This window comes from Tamandua tetradactyla, chromosome 4 (assembly GCF_023851605.1).
Source record: "Tamandua tetradactyla isolate mTamTet1 chromosome 4, mTamTet1.pri, whole genome shotgun sequence".
Taxonomy (NCBI): domain Eukaryota; kingdom Metazoa; phylum Chordata; class Mammalia; order Pilosa; family Myrmecophagidae; genus Tamandua; species Tamandua tetradactyla.
This window is the reverse complement of record NC_135330.1, coordinates 80,879,806-80,888,227: the sequence shown is the minus strand read 5'-3', so window position 1 is coordinate 80,888,227 and position 8,422 is coordinate 80,879,806. Positions and strand designations below refer to the sequence as shown.

General features: G+C 45.5%; 2 long non-coding RNA genes across 5 annotated transcripts in view; one reads left to right on the top strand and one right to left on the bottom strand.

Moving 5' to 3' along the window:
* Positions 1-919: 919 nt before the first annotated feature.
* On the bottom strand, positions 920-5,084 carry LOC143681124 (uncharacterized). Of its 2 annotated transcripts, none has more exons than XR_013174379.1 (3): positions 4,958-5,084; positions 1,757-1,890; positions 920-1,418 (listed from the first exon to the last, which is right to left on the bottom strand). It is a non-coding gene; the product is annotated as an uncharacterized LOC143681124 (long non-coding RNA). The 2 variants fall into 2 exon arrangements; XR_013174378.1 differs by lacking the exon at positions 4,958-5,084 and adding an exon at positions 4,312-4,628 and having other exon boundaries at positions 921-1,418.
* LOC143681125 (uncharacterized) overlaps positions 4,386-8,422 on the top strand; it is a 74,443-nt gene continuing 70,406 nt past the window's right edge. Inside the window, exon 1 of one of the 3 annotated variants that reach the window (XR_013174380.1) lies at positions 4,386-5,815. This is a non-coding gene — a long non-coding RNA (uncharacterized LOC143681125). The remainder of the gene's footprint in view (positions 5,816-8,422) is intronic. The other 2 variants (XR_013174382.1, XR_013174381.1) reach the window with 2 other exon arrangements.

The following is an 8,422-nucleotide window of genomic DNA, read 5'->3' as shown; positions in this document are numbered from 1 at the left end:
TTCACCTGGGTTTCCAGATGACTCCCAGAACTGAGCAGGTTTAACAAGGTCTAGAACTCTCATCAAGACAAGGCTGATTGTGAAACAAAACTGTGGCCTAGTCAATGGTATCAACATATTAGTAAGAACAGCATTTGAGCTCACAGGAGAGGTCTGGTCTGGATGTGGAAATTAGTGACACTGCATGTGTGTGCATGTGTGTGTGTGTGAGATAGTTGTGAGGAGAAACTAGAAGCAGAAAAGAAGGCCTTGAACTTGGTCTTGAAAAACTCTGACTTATAAAGATATAATTTATCTGAGTCACCTTGAAATTATATTTCAGAAGACAAATGAACAAATAAGCATTCTACTTAAGATATAACTCTCTTGGCAGTTTGTTCAGTTAAGCACCCCTGAGCCTAAACAACTCTGGGTTTATTAATAAATAAAAGCTATGGGACCTCTAGAGTAGGGTCACGCCCTGGAACTCAGTGATCACATGAAAGAACTGATGCCCTGGGAGGCCCTACCTTGGCATCCCCAGCTCACCTCTTCCTCAGATATTTTAAAATTACTTTTCTGATTTCGATGTATGACTTCTGTGACATGTCATTGGACAGAAGTAAAATTATGTCTGTGCATTTGCTATCTACTGCTGCATAACAAATTACCCCCAAACTTAAAACGCCCCACATTTGTTCCCTCCCAGCTTCTGTGGGTCAGGAATCTGGGCAGCTGCAGCTAGGGCCTGCACTGCAGGGTTTCCCACAGCCAGCCATCAAGGTGCCAGCTGGGCAGCAGTACTCTCAAAGCTCAGCCAGGTGAGGGTCTGTTTCCAAGGTCACAGGGTTGTGGGCAGGATTCAATTCCTTTCAGGCTGTCGAACTGAGGGTCTCAGTTCCTTTCTTGCTGTTGTCCAGAGGCCACCTTTGGCTCCGTGTCCCATGGGTCTCTCCAACATGGCAGCTTGCTTCATCAAAGCCAGCGAGGGAGAGAGCCTGTTAGCAAAAAGGAAGTTGCAATCTTTTGAAACTTAGTGACAGAAGCGGCAACCTTTGCGAAATTCTATTGGTGAGAAGCAGGCCACTGGGCAAGGCCACGTTCAGCAGGAGGGATTCCACCAGCAAGGGCATACCAGGAGACCACTGGGAACAACTTCCTAATGCACCCTGCATCATCATAATGGGGACCACGGCTCAATCGGGATACAAGGTGGGCTGCTGTCAACAATGAGGTCCAAATATAGTGGCCTAAATGGGATGGCAGCTTGGTCCTCTGTCGTGACAGACCAGAGGTCATCACGGTGGAGAGGTGGCTGCGCTCCATGCGATTTTCCAGGAACTCAGCTTTCTTTTATCTCACTGCTCAGCTCTCCTCCAGGGTGCAGTTCTAGCCCCCATGGTCAAAGGTGTTTTATCACTTCATCTTCAGTCCAATCCCTGGGAAGGAAAAAAAGGAAATCCTAAGTCTGGCAAATTCATTTTGAGGCTGTGATGCAGCAGGGAATTTTCACAGATTACTTCTGTTGGAGCTTATTGGTGGGACATTCAGCATGTGGCCACTTATCGCTGCAAGGAGGCTTGGAAATGCAGCCCTTACTGGGTGGCCATGTGCCCTGTCACAACCTGAAACGTTTCCTATTAAAGGGAAAGGAGACAATGGATATTGGGAAACAATAAGCAGTCTCTGCCATAGCAGGCAAGGATGAATGGGGAGCTGAACATTTGATTTATTACTTCTAGGTCCTGCAACAGATGTTTATTTCTCTCAACTGTACCTTCTCTTTATAACTCTGAAGGCCACTGTATGCTGGCATGCATGATCACCAATCCTAGATGAGCAATTTTCTGCCCGATCGAAGAATTAATTCAAGTCCAAACGAGGGTCTGTCAAGTGAGGTCATTTCCCAAACTAAAGGAAATATGAAGCATATTATAGATTACATCAACATTGTATAACTGTACTTCTTATTAAAACATCTTAAATGTTAAAATACCAACTTATAAATATTAATGTTATTGGATCTCTGCTAATATCACTGAAGAATTCTTAACTCTTAATAGATTTCATCACCAGATTCTATTAAATCAAGAGGTCCTCTAGTGCATTTAATTTTTTTTAAAAAGTTTTTCTCTGGGTTCCCCTACTGACATAAACAAACTGGTGCCTGATAAATTCTATTAGAAATGTAACTTAGAGGGCTCCAAAGAACCGGTTAAGTTTTTTTTTTTTTTTTTTTTTTTAATGGGCAGGCACCGGGAAACGAACCTGGGTCTTCAGGCACGGCAGGCAAGCACTCTTACCTGCTGAGCCACCGTGGCCCAGAACCGGTTAAGTTTTGATTTCTACATAGTCAGTGCCCAGAGATGCTCCAGATATTGGGAGTGGACTAATCCCTATTGGCAAGAGAAGGCATGGAATAATCTCCATTTTTTGAATTTCTCTAACATGCGTGTTGTCTCAGTAGCACACATAATTTACAGCGTGCAATTTCTTCTCTGTTGTCAGTAACAAAGTCTCCAGTCTTTTCTAGGAGGTTTCAGGGACATACTTTAAAACACCCTTATATTGTGTTATTTGATAATGCCTGTTTAGGTAAGTCTATGACTGCAAAATTTCCACTGACTTTATCAATCTTGAAAACTGTCAGGAGAATCACAGAAGTGGTGCATCTGAGGAGCAAATAGAATCTGCCAGAAAGTTAAGATGAGTCCCTGGGACGCATTTTCCAATCCTACAACCACCCTTTGCTTTAAGTGGTCGTCCCAGTCTGATGGCAGTGTGTCAGAGGTATTAAGAAAATTCGAATGCATCTGTGGTCTTTCACCTAGTTATTGACAATTCATAATTACATTTAAGCTTTTTTTTCTTCTTTTAATAAAAAAAGCAAAATGCAGTTTGTTTGGTATGACTTCCTTTCTTCTTCCACCTTCTAGTACAAGGAATCTCGACATGAATGCTGAGGAACCATTTTGGGAGTTCCTTGAAATTCTTGAAATTGTATGTAAAATTTGTGCGTATAAATACGGACTCTTAAAAAGATCTTCCGCAGTAAAAAGATTAAGAATAATTATTTCAATGAATGGAAGACATGGTTGTGACATAAAATCTTAAAAAAAGAAAGGAAGAAATGACAGTAACTGCCATTTATTCAGTAATTCCAATGTGTCAGGTATTATGTTAAATGCCTTACATAAAATAGAGCATCTCATTCTCACAACAACCCTATGAAGTATGAAATAATATTAACATTTAATAGAAAAAGAGAGAAAGCAAGGCAATTTCATGGAATTTCACATAAATAGGGAATTGGGCGGCACAGATAGGTTGGAGTGGAGTAAAATTATATGGCTGCAGTTAAGTCAATAGAAAACAGAAGCTCATATAAATTCAGTGTCACCTGGCTAATAAATAATAGAGTCCAGATTTGAATTCGGAACAGTCTCATTCTGAAGCCTATGATCCTAATTCCAAGGAGTCCTAACTTAATGCTGCATTAAGGGACACAGGCAGAATCTGCCTTAAGTTGATGAGTAATATCTAAACCAAGAGGAAGATTTCAAACCAATGGTAAAGGTTTTGAATTCATTTGGGGGAGTTTTGGAGATGGCAGTTTTTTGTTTATCTGTCCCTTTTTATTCATCCACTCATCCATATTCACATATCCATATACCATATAAAATTTCCTGAGCACCTATTGTGCGCTAATCACAGTTCTAAAAGATGGGTAATCTGATGATCAAAAGGCATGTTCTGGCCTCTTACCTTTCTCACCTCTGTCTTTGTGAGAGTGCCGGCATATCTTCTCACATTAGCTCCTTCAGCATCTGGTTCTTTCTAACCCCTTTATTCCACAGTGGCTCAAAACCACTCAGTGGCACCAAGCAGAACCTCCCCCACGCCCCAACCTCTAGTGTTTTCATCCCCCAAGCCCCAACCTCTAGTGTCATCCCCCATGTCCCAACCTCTAGTGTCTTCACCCCCCACACCCCAACCTCTAGTGTCATCCCCCACACCCCAACCTCTAATGTCTTCATTCCCCATGCCCCAACCTCTGGTGTCCTCATCTCTTTCTCCCAAGTATTTATGCACAGTCCTTTCCCCCCTCCTTCATCCAGCATCCTGGTGTCCCAATGCACAGGGACATCAAAACACACAATGGATATCTGTTTGAGGGTGAGGAGATGAACACATACCTACTCTCCATGTAGGGACTCCCCATCTCAGCTACACATATGCACGGACTAAGGTCGAGTATATGAGTGAGCATGTTGACAGGGGTTATCTCTGTAGTGGGATGACAGGTAATCTCTCAAATTTCTTTCTTCTTACCTCAACAGAAATAGTTTTCTATTTGTGTAATACCATAGGTTTTGAAAAAAAGAGAAATCATATTCTCCCATCAGCTGTCCTCACTGCCCAGGCTGAGGCCCTCCTTGGGACAGTGACCTCTGGGTGCTAAGCGCTGATGCTGAGCACCCCATTCTTCATTTCTGCTCAGCTCCTGCTCTGCGCTGAACCGCAAATTATCCTGCCCCGGGAAAGACGGAAACCACGTAACGCGGAAGTGATCACTGCGAGCGCAGGCGGCATTGAAGAGCGCGTGAAAAGAGAACGGTAGCACGGCTGCAATCAGAGTGAACGGAGCGCCACTTCTCATCGGCAGTGACGCCATCGCCCGTCACACGGAAACCATGGCAATGGGTTAACGATGAGAACCGGGTAAGGGCACGAATGCTGCAACCCGGAGGAGAGCGGAGCAGTGGAAAGGAAGCTGAAAGAATGGTGTCACCCAGGGCAAGTGTGATACACTGGACCCCCGAATAACTAAAGCTGAGCCCCAAGGGAACAGGCAGAGGGTGACCTGGGCGCTTCTCACCCGCCCGCCAGCTGCCAGCCCAGGCTGACCGGGAAGGAGAGCATTGGAGACGCGCGGCTCAGACCCTTCACCGCGGCACCTACAGCAGCCGCCGCTCACCTTCAGACGCCCGCCACGTCCCCTCGCGTGTGGCACCGCGCCCTTCATCGATTATTTCTCCCGCTTCCCAGCAAACAGCGACCCCAGCCCTGAACGGGGCTGTACCCACGGGACGTGCCACCGCCAGGCCGCCCCCGCCCCGCCTCCGGCTGTGCGCGCAGCCCCAGAAGCCGCAGCCCTCGGCCTCCTGACCTTCCTGGAACTTGCCTCAGCCTCCCAGAGCCTCCTCTGACCAGGGTTCTGTTTCCTCAGGGCCGGTTTTCCTCCTGGGTGAATGTTCTCTGCGCCTGGAGCACCAGGAAAGTCTCCCCAGTTCTTCAAACGCTTCTGCCGCCAGCTAACGTGGGCCTAAAAGTCCATAACTTAAGTTATTCCCGTCCTTTGACCATGGTTAAAACCCAGTTAGCGCCACAAGTACAAAAAGGTGAGGGAAGGCACTAGCGCTCTTTTCTTTTCAATTCAGGGCTGCCCGCTCTGCCTCTTACAGGCAGCCCTCCTGCTTCCTCAGCCCTCAGAGACGCCGGTCCTAGCGCCTATTGCTGCCCTGCGCATGGGCTTCTCTGCTCTAGCGAGTCCCAGGTTGGAGCGATTTGCCTCACCGGGGACAGGGAGACTTGTTTGGTTGTCACAACTCAGAGGATGTTACCAGCATCGAATGGGCGGAGGCCAAGGGTCCTGCTAAACCCTCCTATTGTGCCCAGGACAGCCCCGCACAAAGAAGCACCCACCCTAGTGCCAGCAGTGCTGCTGTTGAGGAACCCTGCTCTTCAGTGGGTGTCACGCCTGCGTTTTCAGCTGTATTAATACCACTCTAAAGAGAAAAAAGAACCACAATACACATTATGCCCTAAAGTAGGGGTAAGTATTAAGTCTTATCAGTTAATTGAATTTAGTGTGGACGGTTTTATGATCTTAATAGATCCTTTCGTGATAGCAGTTTTAATGGGAAGAAGGTGGACAGACAGACTATTGGACGCTGGTGGGGACAGGGTGCGTGAACATGGCTGGAAATAATTCAAAATGGAAACTCCAGAGGCAAATTTCGCCTTCCCTGGAGTAGATGCTGAAGGGTTATTCTCTGATCATTGTTTCTTGTCCTAATGAGATTGGTTGTTAATCAGAATGTACATCAAAATTCTCTGGGGAACATTTTCAAAGTAGATACAACCGGGTCATATTCCCTGAAACATGTTTGGGGCTGGACCTGACATGCGTGTTTGAGAAACTTGGCAGGTGACTCCTCACGTGCTCCTGAGCTGAAGCCGGTTGCTGGACCACCACAGCGCGGCTACCCGGCCACATGTTCCTTCCCAAACATGGAATTACCACTCTAAAAGAACTGATTTTTTTTTTTTTTTTTTTTTTTTTGGTGAATGGCCTATAAATAAACATAGAAAGGACACTTCTGCCTGGGCTTGAATCCTTTTATCTTGAGAAATAATAACCCCCAGGGCCATCTCAGCTAAGTTTCCCTGTGAGGCCCTGGGACAGAGGTGGCCTTACCTGAAATGCAGTTTCTATGCTGACCTGTTACTGAGTCCTGAACACTGGAAACACATGAAAGGAAAAACTGCTACTCTGTGCTCTGGGTAGCTTTTCATTATGTTGAGAATCATAGTTTTTTGACACAACTCACTTGCTCTTTAAAAAAATGTATTCTTTATTTTATTTGCTCACTCGTTTGTCACTCAGCCAACAGCAGCATTTGAGGCTGTTTACGCTGTCCATAAAATTAAGCCCTGTGTAATTGAGATGGCGCTATGACAAAAATAGCTCACTTGGGGAGTTACAGTCTATTTAGGAGCACAAAACAAAAGAAGAACCCTGTAAAGATTGTAAAACAGATAAATTAAAGGATAAAATACTCTGGACCATGCCCAACAAGTCTTTTATCTCTGTTTGGGTCTCATTCGTCCATCTTGTTACAAATCCAAATTCAAATTCTCTTCTTTGTTTCCCAGGCTGCCATGACAAATGTCACACAATGGGTTGGCTTAAACAAAGGGAATTTATTGATTACCAGTTTTGAGGCTGAACGATGTCTCCAACCAAGAGTCAGCAAGGTTTGCTTTTTCCCAGAGTTTGTAGCGTTTTAGAATTGGCTGCCGGCAATCTTTGGGGTTTCTTGGTTTGTATCTACCTCCCATCATAAAGCAATGTCTTCTCCTTTCATCTGTATTTCCAGTTTCTCCCTGTCGCCTTCTACAACTTCTGGCTTCTGATTTCTTCTCTGCATAGGGTCTCTAGTGATCTGGATTAAGACCCAAACTCATTTAGTTGGGCCACACCTTAACTAAAAATAACGTCTTCAAGAGATCCTGTTTACAATGGGTTCACATCTACGGAAATGTGGGTTAAGAACATGTCTATTTGGGTTGTATAAATCAACCCACCACATTCTGTAAGTCTGTAATGTTCTCAGTGTGTAACCTGAGTATTTTAGTGCATCCTGTGACAGAACCATGGTCCAAAAGGAGATGTCAGTACCTGAGTCAGTCATGAAACAGACAGGACATAGTCCTTCAGTTTTTATTTTTATTTTGCCAGTTTTTAAAACTTTTTATTTGCATATTAAAAAAATTGTGTGTTCCAATAGTTATTAAAATTCTTTGAAAAGCAACAGCAAAACGGCACTCTAATTAAACCGCATTTTCGCAGCCTGTAGGCATCTTGGACCCGCTTTGCTTTGCCTCTAGCTTCACTGTCGCTCCACCCAGCTTCTTCATTCACCAACATGCAAGGTCTTTTCCTCCCCTGCCAGCCAGATCGGTGTCTGGGGGCGGCAGACGCCGCCTTCCTTGTTAGTAGTTCTCGGTTCTTTAATGTGAAAAGGGGCAGCACCGTCATTTGAACTTGATCCAACCTCTCTGCATCTTACGAAGTTAGCAGGGAAAAGAAGTAAAATCGAAGGCAATGCTTGTGGAATGTGCTGTGCATATGGGCGGTGCTTCTCCTGTTCAAGCGCTCGTTTGAAAGGTAGTGGATTTTTCTCTTGCGTTTGCCTTCTTCAATTTTGACTTACGGAATTTCTCCACCTCAGCCATAACAGGTTTGTCAGATGTGGTTGTAGAGGAAAGTGCACGAGGCGTGCGAGCAAAAAGGGTGTGCTCTGCGCAGTGGCCAGCTCCGAGTAGGACGTAGTCCTTTAATCACAGTCCACCCACTGGGGATGTTTGGAAGGAATTGGTTCTCCTGCCTCAGATGCGTGCGCGGTTGTGATCCTAAGCAGCAGCGCATCCACCAAATCCTGCTCTACCTGCCCAGTCCTGTGTTGCTCAGTCGGAGTGTCTTGGCTCCCTCTTTGTTTCCCTCCTTTGTTCATTCAGAAAGTGTTGATTAGGTGCAGGTACATATCAGGAGCTCTCCTTGGTGCCCAGATACAGAAGTGGCAAAGGAAGCAGAGGTCCAGCGCACACAGTAGCTCTGCTGGCCCTGGGCCTTGTGTCCTGCTAAGTCTGTCTGTGG